Raw genomic sequence first — 18,112 nt, forward strand, 5'->3', positions numbered from 1 at the left:
TTCCATCTTTTAAGTCAAACTCACAAATCACATTGAAGATTTTATTATCAATAATGCTTATTAAAATATGGTGTCAGTAGTAAAACAAGACACAAAAGTGTGTGAAACAGAAGCGAGGCATAATGAGCAGTAAAGCAACACAAATAAAGCCGAAGCACATGCAGAAGCAGAGATTCAAGCATAATTTATTTTTTACTCTGCTTGCAGATCTACCACACCATCGATTCTAAAGTGTACCCCAGTTTTGGAAATTAAACTTGACTGTAAAAGTGTGCATTAGCTTTGAGTAAATACAGTATATAATGTATGATGTTTAGACTTGGCTCTGCCATGCACAATGCTCAATAGGATAGTCTACTGGCAGTTTTGATGATCAAACATGGTGTTGTGGGATAATTCACGAGACACTGGTAAATAATTCTTCAAAGCAAAGTAACCTACAGTATGTCTTGACTTGTACGTTATGGTAAATGATCTAATATCTTGTACTGCTTCTGTTTCGTACCAGCTGTTGTATAACCATCATTGACAAGCCAGTTTTTGTAATTGCAGCAGTAATGCTATCTGGTGGAAATGAGTGACAGCAGAAGATGCAGAGCACACCTCAACTAACAATAGTTAGTCATTGCAATGTTACTATTTAAAAGTTTTAGGGAATTAGAAACATTGTTGGCTATCACACTTCGTTTTCTTCGTGCATGGCGATTATAAAAGCAGTCATGACCACATACGCTGTCCCCATTTCTATCATCAAGGTCATGTGCCCCAGGCTAGTCAGCTGCTCCCAGGGGTGCTTAGTTCGAACTGTGAAAAAAATGGCCCTAACTTACATAAACCCTGTGTTTGATGGGGAACATATAACTTATTATGGACACGGTGAGGGCAGCAAAAAAACTATAAATAAAGCAACACGAAGCATGACGTCAGTTTTTGAAGGAAATCATTTTATTAAAATAAACAAAGTATGAGGAAAAAGTATCAAATAATCCGAATTTTTAACGACTTGGTTTTTCTTTCAGCTTGATAAAGTCCATCTTCAGAATCAAAAAATGTATTACAAATGTGTGATGTATGCCGACACACATACGTAACGTATCAAATTAAATCTTGAAGTTTTATTAATTTTGCACCTTGGGCTTGCGTGCTTGCACCACGCTCCTGGCTTTACTTTTTTGTTAACACTTTGAGAGCTGTAGATGAGTACGTTCCCTTTCCTGCACACTTGACATTGCAGTGGGGGTTCTTAACCTTAAGTAAAGACATGGTTTAATGCGCAAAAAGGGAAGATAAAAACTAATCTAACTGTACAAAAATATGACACGCTGAGTAGTAAAACATCCTATGCATAAATATATACACCCTGAATCATGAGCAATCTCATGAGCACAAGAATGTGGATCGGAACCACACAAAATCAAAATCACATAAATGGCAAATACACACATTCAAAGAAACAAAAACATATCATATTTTCCAGGGCTCACCAAGAAAAGCATGCGGCATTCATGCAACTCTCATTCACTCAAAGCCTCGATGGAAAATATAAGAAAACAAATTACACTTTAAGGAACACTTCCCATTCAATGCAGGTTCCTGAAATAAATTATATGACACAAATTCAAAAGACATAACAGAGTAGGTTTTAACTTTCAACACATAATTCAGCATTGTATCCTGAAAAAGATTACATGACACAAAATATTCCTCAGCGCACTTATATCCTGAAAGAAAATCCAAACTAAACATTGCGATAAAAAAAATATCCTATGGCAACACGTAGTGACATGGACAAAACCCAATAAAGTCATCACGAAGTGTAGGCCGCTTGAATAAAACTCTCCTCGGTAGACAAACATATCACCCTCACCAACACATGGTGGAATGACTCTAAGCGGAGATTCACATCTCCCAAAATCATGCAGCAAACATCAAAAGCACAGGGTCCAACCCTTCATACATGCTGCTCAACAGTCTACCCGAGGCAAGTTACAGAATCAAGAAAAATGCAGGCCTTTTAGATGAGGAACGCGTCCTCTTACTCAAAATCCCACTAAATATGTCATATCCAGAGTTGCCGAATCTGGAAAAGTATGTAAAATGACTTAATTTGACATACGCTTGCATGAAAAGGTACAAGACCGTGCTGGTCACAAATCAAAGCACTCACACTCACAGTTAAACATGAATAATAAAGTGGCCAATTTTGTAATAAATATGATAAACTGAAACTAGGAAATTGCCACATACTGTAGACAACCAATCTTGTCTGAACATCGGAAAGTTCCTGAAATATCTCAATCCTACAACTCGAGAAACTTGCATTGATAATAATAAATTTTACAGGAAATTTATTCGAATTTTCAGAACTCGGAATATGAAACTGCGTTCACGGAACTCATGAATCAATTACTAATTTACAATCTTGGTATACAAAATAGTCATGAAGATGACACTATCAAAATTTGTGGATCCAAACTCCTTGGTCTCACCCACTCTCATTCACACATCATGCAATAAATCCTAGAAAACGTGATGACATGTTTCCGTACACTTTGAGCTCCCATTAATAATACTTTAATCTAGCCCTTTCTGACTTTAATTTAGATCCTTATTTACATTTAAGCCCTGAGACATACACTGCATCTCAAACATCAAAGCAAAACAAATCTAAATAATATATGAGGCTAAAATAAGAAACTGACTCGTAAAAAGAAACGATGCTAACCAGTCGGCTAAATAAATCAGAATAAAATGTAAGAAAGCAATCTGCGACCTTAATGCAAACGGTCCACATTTACGTTACAATTATATTTACATTAACAAGCTTCCTAACATTTATTTTAAATAGAACGCTGTCCTTCGAAACAAAGCAAAATTTACTGTCATTAAATATTAAAAACTAACCTATCCCCTTTTGCAACATTAACACACATTCACACTCACACAATTACATTGAAAATTCTGTACTCATTTATTTTGTTGACTTATCGCTGCCAGCCTTTCAGGACAGCTGGCCCCCGTGGTGTTTTAGCCAGCCATATCGATAATGATGCCTTCAGAAAAGACTTGGATCAGTCCCTTGGTCTCCATCCTGGCGTAGAAAAGTGATGTATTTTCCGTCGGTGCTTCTGCTTCTGGATGTCGTCTAAAACATCCCCTCGTTCACGATGTAGAAACTAGGTCGAGATTAAACAAGCCAGTTACTTGAATACTACAGCCGGGGTAATTTCCACTGACCGTGAAACCAGTTCCCATTCAGGTGTGGAACAACTTCTCTTATCTAATCCTGTAACTAGGTCAAATATTTCCCATTTAAAAGTTGGACTGGAAATTGTAAAGTTTATGCCCTTGAGAAACTATTTACACAGGCCGGCTACTCTGCATTCGAAATGATTAAATGAAACTGTTCTCTCCCTCTGGAAATCGAAAGCTAAATGCCATTCTCCCAGTATTAGAAAACTTGAAGAGACTAAATGCAGACTGAGCGTCTTCCAACAAAATTTACAAGTCCCCACACGATCACTCACGTAAATGAAAGGTTCTTCTCACCATGTTATCTGCACAGAATCTCGCCAAATAATAGGGGTGGCTAGCCCTCGCTCACATTGTTTTTATCAATTTGTCCTCTAATGCGCCATTGTATCCTCAATCCGAGCCATCACTCGCATAGACCAATGCCTAGCCAAATTGACTGTAGCTCTATAATTTCATTTGCTCAATACATCGCATACCCGACGCTTGGCTTCAAACATATATTTGCAGCTTCTGTAGCCTCTTGCTGGGCATCAGAAATATTGTCTGTTGGTCTGGCCGTTGAGTTCTATTGTTTCCTTGTTCTGCATTGTGTATGTCATGTCGAAATTCCTCCTTCTAAACTAAGCTGGCGAGCAAACAAACCCGAGCTCCAAGCTCCTGCAGAAATTGCGACAGGCTGCTGAATGTAGACGTTCCTTGCCAGTTACTAGTACTTAATAAAAATGAAATGTTCTCTGTACATTTGAATAAGTGACTGATTAATTAAATGAGCACTTCAATAAGGGCTGAATGCCACCATTGCCAGTTGATTCATTACCCACAATGACAATAATATTTCCACTTCAGCATTGCTCGTCATTGATCGGCTTAGCAATAAAAACCTAAATAAGTGAATGTCTCAATTAATATAGATAGCGTGGTAAGATTTATCAGATATAAAAGATGAAAAATGAGATTTATAATAATTTTTTTTTTTTTTTTTTTTTTTTAGGTAGAGGTACTTGGTAATATTGCAAAAAATGCAATAATCATGAATAACTCTGATAATTATTCCCTGTATGGTAATTATATATGGAATATAAGAGATTGAAAATTACATTTTGTTCAACTTTTATTTTTGTACAATGTTTCAATACGGCTAATAATAAAGGATAAATTTGACATTCCCTGTTTTGGCCCCCATAATATTGCTAAGGCACTCTATACTAATTGATTGTCCTAGCGCACAACCCAGCGATCCCTGAACTTAAATATCTAGTAAGTACAGAGTTTCAAGAAATTATGTTTAGTCATTTTACCACGATGTCACACAGATAGACAAAAGTTAAAATGAACCTATTGCACTTTTGACTTTAGTATACCTAGTCTAAGATTTTTAAAAAAACATTATGCAAGGTAAGAATTCAAAGTGTAGAGATAAAATTTCAATTTTATTTCTTTAATTTTGGCCGACTGTGGGCCACATTAATTTGATTTCAGCAGCTTCTAGGCTTTGATCCACATCAAGTGCTCCTTCAGTTTGTCACTCTGCAAACTCCTCCTATCTTTCATCCATGGTGCTTGGATCTGGGATCTTTTTTCTTGGAAACTCTTGGTGTTTGTGATTCTCGACCTGTAAGCTTCCTTGATGCTGACATCTGCTCCTTGTATTCCCATTTCTTTCAGGTTTCAGGTTTGTCTCCTGATGCCAGTACTCTGTAGTTTTCGTTGTCTTAAAAACCTTACTACCTGGTTGCTCAGTTTTCCTGGGTCCATTGTGTAGATTTGTCCGAAAATGATAACTCTCCTCTTCTGGATGGTGTCCAAGATCGTTTCCGTCTTGAGGTACAATTGTTGATTTCCTTTCTTTCTCTATGATTCATCTTCTGTTCTTTGGGGTCTCAGTATCTTCCTCAGAATCTTTCTCTACACCAGTTCCAACTTTTTGACCAATTCCATTTTTGTTATGTTCAAATATGCAGATGCATATAAGGCTTCCAGATTGATCACTCTCTGGTAATGTCTGTGAAAAAATCTCCAGTCTTGTATTTTATGCTCTATTCTCAAAGTACTGAGCTCGATAGCTGCAGTCTCTTAAGCGCGGCCAGTATCTAGTATCCGGGAGATAGTGGGTTCGAACCCCACTGTCAGCAGGCCTGAAGATGGTTTTCCATGGTTTCTTATTTTCACACAGCCGCTTCCTTCCCACTCCTTGCCCTTACTTGTCCTAACGTCGCCATAAGACCTATCTGTGCCTGTGCGACGTAAAAAACTTATAAAAATAAAAACTATTCTAAAAGTTGTGTTGAACCTCTCCCTTACAGATCTAACACAATGAGAATAAATGTGCATATCGGGAGAATTGAGGTGCGGACCTCAATTAGGGAAGGCAGAAAGACAGCCCTGAACTGAAGGTGGCCCACGTTATTAATGAACAAGCATGATTACCAAAGACTACTATAAATGAAACGCTGAATAAACATAAGGACAGGGTTTACTAATAAAGTAGTATTTGAATCAAGAAGCATGGCAAAGAAGCCAATTGTACAAGACTCACCAATAAATCAAAACATAAAAATATATTATTACCAGCTCACTGATTCAGTAAAAACCTAGTTACAATTAGCATTCCAATCAAATTGCCGTGCACACAGTAATATAAGTAGTATCCTTTTACATTATTCACACCACATATCTTTCCTTTCGCTATCCGCGCAACAACAATAGAACTCTCCCTCTCACAAAAGAATGTCAGCCCACACGTCCAGAGAGATCAACATAAAAACGCAAGAAATTAAAGGAAGGTATCAACAAGGCGCTGAGTACAGCATCTCTGGTCCAGAGATATTGAACAACAGAAGATTACAGGCATGCGCGATGATTAGAAAATAAGAATATAGACATGGCCGACAGGCGGCTAGGCCGAACCCAAAGAAAAGACATGGCCAAATAAATAAACAATGCTGTACCAAGAAAAGAAATTAAGGTACAGAAACAAGATCAAAAAAAATAAAATTTAAATAAACTAATCGATAGCCCATCTTTCACTTCATTCAAACACCGGCATTCATTCGAAACATTCACACGAGGTGCCAATACACATTGCATGACTCACCTTAACACAGTCCCAGGTCTCGCATATTGCAACAAGTAGCGTGCGCTATTGGAGCACAATATAAATATATATACATTTTTATATAATCAGGGAAAACAGACAGGATCATGTACTAAAGCCCATCAAGCTCGAGTTTTGTACGACCCAAATGAAACTTTTAGTCGACACGAAAGTCATGGCTTCGTAGATGGCGAAGTACAACAAAACGAAGTGCACCAAAAATGCATGAGTCGGAGACCAAAATTCCAAATGAACAGTAATCATAATAAGAGGCACAGGTCATTACACGCACCGAAGTACAAAGACGCACATCGACCAGTTATCAAGGATAGTGAAAAAATGTTTACAAACATCGCAGTAATAAAGTAACAACTATAAACATATACCTGTTATATCCATACTTAACTTACGATATGAATGTAGTAAAGGCTCATTTAAAAATGGTAAAAATCCACCTAAAACAGAGAAAGGCAATTCCGGACCGCCTGGGCTCCATTGTTAAAGAATCTCAAGTAAGCAAGGCAAAGATATGTGTCAAAAGAAAAGGTTGTCAATGTACATCATGCAGAGTGCTGCGCTCTGCAGCACATCGATGGAAATACATAAGTTTTTGAACTGAGATCGACACAACTCATTTGCATAGTAAAACATTGCATTTGAGAAACATGCTAATGGAGCATGGTTCAAAGTTGTCATGAGACAGTTTACATCACAGCAAGCATCAAGGTGGTTTACTATTTCAAAGAATGGAGTCAAGTGTCTTTTTGTGTATCTGTATACAGACACTTTCTCATTTTTATTCGGGAGATTCCACTGCTGAAGCCTGGAGCCAAAAGGTTCAGCCTTGCTTTTTGGTAACTCCAGATCACAAATTAAATCCTTAAGTTCTTCTTAAGAAATTTTTGTGTCGCTTACTGGGCAAGGTTGATTCTGGTGTATGATCTGGATCTTGCTGTAAAGACTCAGGCTGTTATTTGTATTCATCCTCCATGTCTTCTTCAGACTCTAGAACATAATGTTCCGGTGGAATAGGAACAGGCGGACATTGATACTGGTCGTGTATTTGATGTCGTAGTTGAATATATGATGGTCTGCTTTTTCTTCCTCTATGTTCCATGCTCGAGGAGGCACCCTGTAGAAATAAGTCACCGAAATGACTTGAAGGTTCTCGCCAAATCATGAAAACGGCAAAAGGCATTGGCGGTACCGTTTTGTTTAACCAACCCTGGAGATTTACTGTACGTGCATTACAGCAAGTGTGTGATGCCCAAGCCTTTTCCTCATCTGTCTTACAGTCAAAGTAATTGGTAATGTGCTGTCTTTATTAATGGAGTCAGTTTACATTTCTGAAATGCAAAAGTCACTTCACTGCACACATAGTAAAAGTTATCCACACTATTAACACATTTACTGGACATATTCAAGTTGAATTGATCTGAAATATAAACTAAATAACTAATTAGCTTAAGAAAATGTAGGTTATGAACATGTCTTTTGTACCCATGAAAATAAATAAAAGTTTGTGCTTGTTATGTACATTTCATAGTTGCCTCTGAAAATTGAATGTTCTTCGAACGTCAAATACAGGATTTTACTGAGATATGAGAGCAGATAGGTTTCCCTGTGCACAACAGATAACACTCAAGTAAACAAAATGGCTTCTCTAGGAACAAAATATAGTTTAGTCAGTGTTGACTTCAAGAGAAATATTTTAATCAACATATTCAGTTATTTCATTTCAAAATAAATATAATTAACTGTCTTGGAAAGATTTTAAATTTAGACCATTGTTATAAAACCCATTCCCAGGTGAGGTATGTTTTTCATGTTTTACCTTGCTTTCCTTTCAAAATCTTGTACCCTTCTGTTTCAAAAGCTGGCTTGTCTGTGAAGCTAGTCTTCTGTAATGCTGTTGTTGGGATGTTTGTTTGGACAAGGTGTTGGTGAGATGTTTGAGTTTTCCTGCTTGAAAAGGTGAATTGACATTGAAGGTTGCAAAGTGAGTTAGGCCCTACTCTCTTACTCTTTATTTTCTTGCATGTTGACACAAGCTCCCCAGAATCCAAAGGCTCACTCTTTGCAACGGTGGATAGAATACCACCCGGGGTAGTGCCTGTGCTTTATCTTTCTCTTATCCTGAGTCGATTTGAGGATGATGCCTAGACATTGTGAGACACAACTGAGGTTAGGAATTAAGTTCACACACGTTCGTAAGATGGAAAACTGCACCTGAGCTATCCACTGTGGGTTTAGAGGTTTGATCCCTTCCCCTAATATTGTTCAGTATACCTTTTACTCCATTAATCCAAATACTGGGCTGCCTCCTCCACCACTTAAATCATACCAAAGTCCACCTTTTCTGCTGTAGATGCCATTGAAGTCTTTACTGTTGCCACACCCTAAGTATAATTTTTCTCAGAGAGGGTCTCTACCCACTATCCTAATTATGGTTATTTATTATAGTTGTATATCTGTATTAATGAAAGAAAAGGAAACCCATGCGTATAGTATTTTATAATGGTATTGAAATTAAATGGTTCACTTAAGATGCATTAGAAGGTACTTGGGGCAAAATTGCATAGCCTTCCCAAAAATAAAATCATAAATACACCACTGGTTATAGTAGTAGTAGTTAGAATAAGTAGTGTTATTGCATGTTTTGTGTAACTAGTGTAGTGCCTGTGTAAGTGGGTTGCTAGTTTCCACTTGTATTGATGATGTATGTAGAAGTTATGCTTATAGTACAGAATTAGAATTGGGAACTACAGTACTATAATATAGAACATGGGAAGTATCATCTTTAATTTAGAACCACATTAGACACCTACAATAGATGCACAAACGCTGAATGTTTCAGAAGAACGAGGACATGTGTAGAAAGGAGAATAGTGGACTTGAAATAGTCTAATTCAGTATTTAATATTGTCTTCAGCAAGATTTAATGACTACCTCAGTATGTGTGAGGTCTTCTTAAGGAGAGGATGGTAAGTGATAGAAGCCAATATTCACATAGCGTTATGGAAGATACTTACTTACTTACTTACTTACTTACTTACTTACTTACTTACTTACTTACTTACTTACTTACTTACTTACTTATCTGGCGCTACAGCCCTGTGTGAGCCTTGGCCTCTTCTACGATAGTCCACCGTCTACTTCGATCCTGAGCGGCTGGTCTCCATGGACGGATGTTCATTGCCCTCAAGTCAGATTCAACTTCATCACTCCATCTATTATGGGGCCTTCCTTGTCGCCGTCTTTTGTCTACTCGGGATTTAACTACTTTTCTTGGCATTCGATCTTCCTCCATTCTTTCCACATGGCCAAGCCATCGCAGTCTCTGTGCCTTAATAAATCTAACTATATCCTCCTGGTCTAATATGTTTTGTATTTCAGCATTCGTCCTTATCCTCCAACCATTCTTGTCTTGAATTGGGCCATATATTCGTCTAATAATCTTTCTTTCAAATGTCTTTAATTTATTTGCGTCATCAACTAAAAGGTTCCAGGCTTCTGAGCCATATGTCACTACAGGTCTAATAAGGGTCTTATATATTTTGAATTTTGTAAGTTTAGACAATGGACGAGATTTAAATAATATAAGATTAGCATAATAGGCCCTGTTTCCAGCTATTATTCTACGATGTATCTCCTCACTTATTCTATTATTATTTGTCAACATGGTTCCCAAATACTCAAAACTTCGTACATTCTCAAAATTATGGCCGTTTATTGTTAGATTATCTTGACTTCTTCTGCCCTCTATAACAGTCACATGCATATACTTAGATTTACTGTCATTCACCTCCAATCCCATCTGTTTTCCTGCTTCCTCCATTTCAAGAAACATTTCCTTCAAATATCTATCATTCCTGGCCATTAACACTACATCATCTGCATATGCACAAATTTGTTTAGATTTATATACAATATTTCCTGTATCCATTATTTTTTCAAGGACTTGGTTAATTGCCAGATTAAACAAAGTAGCTGAGAGTGCATCACCTTGTCTGACTCCTGTATTAAGAGCAAACTCATTTCAAATTCTTCCATCCACCATCACCTTTGCCCTTACTTCTCCTAAAGTGATTCTGAACATCCTAATCAGTTTCTGTGGTATTCCTATTGTCTCCATGTATTCATATAGCTTATCCTTGTATATACTGTCAAATGCTTGTCTAAAATCTACAAACAACATATGTAGATCTATATTATGCTCATAACATTTTTCCATCGTTTGACGTACCACAAATATTTGATCTACTGTGCTCCTATTTCGCCTGAAGCCACACTGTACTTCATCCAATCTTTCTTCAGCATATGGAGTCAGATATTGTAATAGGATATTTGAAAATACTTTATAGATGATATTCAGTAGTGTGATTCCCCTATAATTGGTGCATTCATACTTATTTCCCTTCTTATATATTGGGAAAATTATTCCTGTATTCCACTCATCAGGTATCCGTTCTTCCTCCCAAATCTTAATAATCAGTTCATGTATCTCTCCTACCATTTCTTTGCTACTATTTTTAATCAGTTCACTTGTTATTCCGTCTTCTCCTGCTGCTTTATGGTTATTTAATTTTGCAATAGCATTTTCTACATCTTTCAATTTGGGGGCATTTATCCATTGTTCTGGTCCATTCTGCTCCATATGCCGTTCACTTTCATCCACATCTTCTCTTTCCTTGTTAAGGAGCTCTTGGAAATATTCGGTCCATCTTTCACTTATTTCCTCTTCGTTCTGTAATAGCTTACCTTCTTTATTCTTACAGCCATTCAATCTTGGCTTATACCCTTTCCTGAAATAATTAATTTCATTATAGAATTCCTTTGTCCTCTTCTGTAACCTTTGTGTCTCTATACTCTCTAGTTTCTTCTTAATCATCTCTCTTTTCTTCTTCTTACAGATGTTATTAGCTTCAGGTCTGCATTTTCATAATTTTCCCTATTTGACCTTGTATCTCTCTGTAACATTTTTGCTCTTGCTGCATTCTTCTTTCCAATCGCTTCCTCACACTCCATATCGAACCAAATATTTCTTTTCTTTTTGGCTATACCCAGTGTTTCTTGTGCCGCATTTTGTATGCACTTTTGAACTTTGGCCCACCTTTCCTCTATTCCAGAAACTTGTCCAATCGTCTGTAAAGTATTATTCATTTTTGACTGGAATTCTTGTTTTCCTTCTGGTTGTTGTAGTTTTTCCAAATTCCATTTCTTTCTTTCCGTAGGTTGTCTCCTCTGTCCTATTGCCAATTTTTGCCTCACTATTGCTTTTACTAAATAATGATCAGAATCACAGTTTGGCCCTCTGCATGTCCTTACGTCAATAATTGATGCTGCATGCCTCGTTGTCACTAGTACATGATTTATTTGATTTACCACATTGTTTCCTGGCATCTTCCACGTTCCTTTATGTATTTTCTTATGATCAAAGCAGGTGCTTTTAATTATAAGACCACTCGTAGTTGCAAACTGTCCCAAGTAAAAACCATTCTCATTTGATTCATCATGTAGTGTATATTTCCTGGCTATTGGTCTCATACACTCTTCCTTTCCCACTTTGGCATTAAAATCTCCTAAAATTTTGTACTAACTCATCATAAAATTGTTCCTTCCTTTCCTCATCTGCATCTTCGATTGGTGCATGTGCTGATATAACAGTTATGTTCCTAAACTTCCCCTTAATCCGAAGCTTACATATTCTATCTGAGATCAGTTCAAATCCTATTACACTCTTCTTCAATTTCCTATGTACTATAAATCCCATACAGAACTGTCCTGTTCTTTCTTCCGGCCCACTGTAATAGAGGTTATAATCTTTCTTTTCAATACATCCTTGCCCTTTCCATCTTATTTCCTGAATCGCTAGTAAGTCGTATCCAAATCTTTTTGTTTCATTTACAGTTTCTTGCATTTTTCCCGGTTTCAACATTGTTCTTGCATTCCATGTCGCCATGTTCATATCCGCTTTCCTTATTCGTGTCCTTTTCCTAAGCTTTTGTCGTCTTCGATTTCCATCCGGTTTTCTCGTATAAGTCTTCTATACAATGCTTTTTTTACAAGGTGAGGCCGTTAACCCCACGCTCAACCCTATCCACTGGCTGGGGACATTGATTTTGGAGCATCCTTCACCTGTCTTCACCACGACTAAGGAGTCCCGTCTACCCCGTCTTACATCCTCAACTAATTAACCCCAGTGAGGATGGGTTGCCTCATCCGCCTTTTCCACCATTCCGAAGGTCTCCTTCTCTGCTGGATCCGCCGTTAAGGTCTTCACCAGTAGCCCTGGGCAAGGGTCCCACGTTATACCCCGTGGGACTGGGTCCCCACCTGAACTTAGCCATCGTTTTACACCGGCCTACTGGAGTAGAGGAGGCCCACCCCCGCAACGTGGATGCGCCAGGCAGGAGTTACTCAAGTGGAGAATAGGGAAGGTGGCCCTATCTCCCTTGAGTCGGATTAATGGTTGTGTATGGTACTACAACCAAAGGCCGTTATGGAAGATATTCGATGTTTTAACTGCAGTATCAGACTGTTATAGATAATTTGAGGAAAATTTTATATGTAGACTGGATTTCTTATTTTACTATCTTTTTTCTTTAAAATCATCATCTACGATGATTTTGTAAACATATTTCATATGATGGTTGGCAATCTTTCCCAAGTAGAGCATTGATGTTGAGCTGGTACCAGAGGTTCTCCACTGAGGATAATCTTCTCTCTGCCCATGTCCATGTTTCCATTCTGTTTTACCTTCTATAATGAGTTGTATCAGGCTAAAGTTGTCATATTTCAGAAGATGTGACCAAAATTGGCTGCTTTCCTAAATTTAATTGGGTTTAGATTTTACATGATTTTCCAGCACAACTGAGTGCCTTCTCATTGAGATGTGGTCTACCAATGGAATCTTAAACATTCTGTGATATATCCACCTTTCAAAGGCTTGCAGTCAGTTCATTGATGAAGTATTTGGTGTCCATCCTTCAACTACATAAAGCATCACTCATGTCACTTAACTTTTCACAACATGCCAATGAGTGCAAATCAGAGGTTATGGTTGCACACTATATGTTTACTTTATAAACACACAATGATCACAAGTATAAAGATTGGAACTTTCCACCTAATCAACTCTGTTGTTTATTATAAGGTACTTTTAAAAATATTTTTACATTGCAGTGCCGGTTTCGACCCTATGTGTGGGTCATCTTCAACTGCTGAAGAACCTTGGTCTTATTAAAAATAATATAATATTTAAAACACTACCTATTCTAATTTTGAATGACTAGTTCTAAATTACATTGATGCATTATAGTATTAAAATATACTTGGAAGAGAAATTTAAAAGTCTAAAATGTTCACCAGTTCGTTATAATGTCACTGATCTTGATGTCCAATTTCTCTTCCAAGTATATTTTAATACTATTAGTGTTTTAAATATTATATGTTATTTACTCATATAATAAGACTAAGGTTCTTCAGTAGCTGAAAATGACCCACACTTAGGGTCGAAACTGGCACTGCAGTGTAAAAATATTTTTTTTTAGTACCATATAATAAACAACAGTATTGATTAGGTAGAAAGTTCCAATCTTTCTACATTTGATCATTGGAGTCATCAATACGGAAAATGAAGTTAATAGATTATAATTTATTAACACACTTCTTGCAATACTGATGCTGCGTTTAGTCTCTACATCTAGATCTCATTCTTGTGTTAGCGAATATTGTAGGTATGATACTTGAAGTGTGGTATGCATTCAATAGTATGAAGCAAATCAAATGAAAATGGAGCTGGAGCCACAGAATTTCAAAAGTAATCTCCTAAGTTACATCTTCTGAGATACCTGAGCACTTGCCCCTCTGTTTCACCAAGCTTGAAGACCTCCTTTGGTTGAGATTGGAACCAGTTGCGAACATTGTCCATGACTTCATTGTCAGAGTAGAAGCACCGAATCTTCAATGCCTTTTTCAACACATCAAAGATATGGAAGAAGAGTGACGATAGAGCAGGGTTATACTGTGGGTGTTTCAACACTGTCTCTCCAAACATCACCAGCATGTTGTATGTAACAACTGCCAAATGTAGCCTTTCATTTTCATGCAGCAAACCCTAGAAGACAAGCAGGCTGAGATGTTTGGTCTTGACTGCTGCAGGCAAACAGTGGAGAGTGCTGCAGCACTGAGCAGTGTTGATCAGAGGATTAGAGGTCTATCGTGATTGAATAAACTGGTCAGCATCACTTTGCCACTACTCTGCACCATCCTGGACTCTTTGGCAGTGGGGAGCTCAGATGTCTTCATTGTTGGCTTTGTCATTTGCTGTCAGGTTGGACGTGGTGGCACCAAGATTTATTACCTGCCACAACCCTTTACAGGAATCTATCTCGGTAAGATACCTCAGAAGATGCTGCAAAGACAATCCTGTACCCAGACTCTTCTGATTGTCTGTGAGATGTTTTGGCACCCATTGTGCACTCGCTTTCCTGTATTGGAGTCTGTCTGTAATGATAGTATGAAGAAAACTGAAACTCATTCCTACATCCATGCTGATGTTGCTGATGGTGACTCATCTGTTTGTACATATTATCCATTCGACTTGTTCCACCAGAGCATCTTTGATGACGTGAGTTTGACCAGATCACTCTCTGTCCTTCACAAATTCCCACCCCTTGTGGAAATGCTTGTGCCTGTTCTGCACACAAGCCAATAACAAAGGATGTTCTACATAGACTGCCTTCATTAATTGATGCACTTTGTGAATTCCAACACCTCTTGCCACTGAACAGTGAGTAACACCATGTTGTTCTTCTTTGTTTGTAAACATTCTGCTGTTTGATCAGCATATAATTATCATAGAAGATCCTCTAAATTGTCAGCAATTACCTTGTCAGAACTCTCACTCTCCCTCTCCTAAGTTTTGATAAAAGAATCTGACTCTTAATTTCTCATGTCCAGTGTAGGGTGCTTTTTATTCATGAGTACTACTTACATTACTACAGATCATGATGAGCATTTTTTCGGAATTCGTCACGTGTATGACACAGTTTATTAGATTCTGTATGTTGCGGGAACAAATCCTAGCACAATTGTTTAACATTTTCAAGCTCTTGAGGAATATGTTTTAGGGTAAATTTCTGTTTAACATTTTCAAGCTCTTGAGGAATATGTTTTAGGGTAAATTTCTGGCACTTGGCATATCTTTAAACCTTCATCAAATTAACAAATGTTAAATGCATCGAAAGTAAACATCCATCATCTTTTCTGACTGCATCACATGTGTATTGTTTCTTCTGCTTCTGATGTTCCCTTTCAACAGAGAATGTAGATATTTGACCTTACATTTCTGTAGCTTCTTTATTGGCACTGAGTTGTTTATAGTGACTTTTATATTTTCCTTTCTTGACAACAATTCTTTTTGTATAAGCTTGCCGGAAAATGTTATAAAATTTCCTTCCAAACCAAGTGTAGAGTGAAAATATCTCGGTTGCTAGGTGCAGGAGCGCTTCCCTCTTGTCTTTGGTTAAAGCTCTATTATATGAGTGGGACTGAACCTGCGGTCTTAGGGTGTTCATCCGCTTTGCCACTGTGCCACGTCCAGGGAGCCATCTGGTGGCGAATGAACGTTCCATTTCCACTTCTATTATAACGTCTAAATTTAAAAAGTCATTGTTTAAGAAGTCTTTCTTATGGACAGTGAAGATTTTTTTCTGATGATGCAGAGCACAGTTCTCTGCGAAACATAAAGAATTTTACCTTTTCTTGACATGTCATAAGTCCAAAAGCCTATACAGTATCATGTCTATAAGATAATGTTATTCGCTTTGTCCCACTAACTACTATTGTGGTTTTTGGAGACTCCGAAGCATCGGAATTTTGTTCTGCAGGAGTTTTTACATACCATTAATTCTGCCAATACGAGGCTGGTATATTTGAGCAGCATCTTTAAATACCACTGGACTGAGGTGGGGTCAAATCCGCCAGCTTGGGCCAGAAAGGCAAGTGCTTCTACCGTTTAAGCCACTCAGCCCAGCAATTGGTAATAAGAGAGCCTGTTTCTGAATTAGGGAATTTCTAGGTACCGGTACTGGTTCCATCTCCATAAGGACCTTGATATTTGCACTTGTACTCATTAAAATTCCTTTTTCAGAATGGTGTAATGTTGACTTTATTTTATTTATTGAACTTACTACATTAGCAAATGTCAAGATTTTAACCCTGAACTGGAGGAAAAACATGAGTACATGGCACTGTGATGCTTTCAGAGGTTTTTTTAGCTTCCTCTGTGGATCACTTGTAGAGTGTCAGCCTTCAGATCTCAAGATCGTGAGTTAAAACCCAGCAGAGGTAGTCGAATTTGTGATGGGCAGGTAAAAAAGTCCATTTGACACTCCATGTCGTGCAATGTGAGCATGTAAAACATCTCTGAGACATTTGGTGTTATCCGACAAAACTCATTTCTGCATCTGAGCTTTATTGGGAAGGTGGGCTTCAGCAGTCATTGAGGGGCCATCTTGATTGATCTTCAGTTTGGTGTGAGAAGTGTAGTCTAAAACATAAGCTGGATAAATAGGAGTCTGAGAAGAAATAGATGTAGAACTGGAATGTGAGGAGAGAGTCAATCTGTTTAAAGGCAGGGCAGCGTATGAAGATGTGGAGGTTGTCCTTGTCCTTTCGGTTTTTCTTTCTTTTTATCCATCTGACACGTCATTGTGTTTATTCTGTTATGTACTCTTTTCAATGTTCCTATCTTTTTGAGTTGGTGATTAACTCCAGGTTGTAGTTGCTGGAAACATGGTAACATGACACGAGTGGTAACAGAGATTGCAATCCAATGTTTTGAAAATCATTAGGGGAGATTCGGCAAATTTGGCAGTACGTTTAATTTGGCACTATTTTATGTCGTTTTTGTGAAGTTGAAGCATGCGCCAAGAAAGTGCAGCATCTCTCAAATATTGTGAATTTTTTGTGGAGCGTTCCGAGTGCCATCAGCGGCTCTTTGGGGAAGCATTAGTTGCTCACAGTTGGATGTTCACTGAAAGCAAATGGCGATTGTAATACCTGAGTTGATTTTAATATTATAGTTTTAATAGCAGTCTATTTGAAGTTATTTGTACATCATTTTGAAGATTAATTAGCTGTATACAAGGTAAGATCAAAATTTTCTACATAAGTTGTGTTTAAAAGGAATACGCGCTTAACATCAAAGTGATTTTTCTTGATGGCATGACGCACTTGCTGCCGGTGTGTTCATTTGCAGTGATTTTGAATTTTATTTCCTGCCACCAATGGGCCACAACACATACTATATGAGTGTTACATTTGCTCTTGTAACCACAACCAAGGTAAAAGGACTTCACAAAGGAAATAAAAGGAAACCAGCGGGGAAAGATTTCTTCCCGGTGTTTGAGCTGTGTTACCAGGAAACTTATGTCCATGGGGAACATCTGAAGTGTCTTCCAAACCACAGGTATTCATTTTTTCAACAGGAATGCCCTTTCCAAGGATGTGTACCATCCTGGAGCAGTCCCTGGCAGAATGAAGCGCAACAGTCTGGGGGCGGTATGCAATTGCCACAGCGGTTTGCAAGTGAGCACCAAAGATGTAACGCAGTGCCGAGAGCTCGAGTGCTTGACAGTTTTGTTTCAACCTCTACAAGTGTAGACTTAAATGATGATGATGAAATGACAGAGAATCAAAAGAAGACAAGCCCAAGTGGCAGATGCAATGTTGACACAACATGAAGCATGTCGCTAA

The 18,112-nt window shown here is 37.9% G+C and overlaps 1 protein-coding gene across 2 annotated transcripts in view; it reads left to right on the top strand.

Annotated features, from left to right (window-relative positions):
* Window positions 1–18,112, top strand: part of LOC136876521 (solute carrier family 35 member E2A) — a 155,626-nt gene that overhangs the window by 93,187 nt on the left and 44,327 nt on the right. The window lies entirely within an intron of this gene.

This window comes from Anabrus simplex, chromosome 6 (genome assembly GCF_040414725.1).
Source record: "Anabrus simplex isolate iqAnaSimp1 chromosome 6, ASM4041472v1, whole genome shotgun sequence".
In the NCBI taxonomy this organism is placed as follows: domain Eukaryota; kingdom Metazoa; phylum Arthropoda; class Insecta; order Orthoptera; family Tettigoniidae; genus Anabrus; species Anabrus simplex.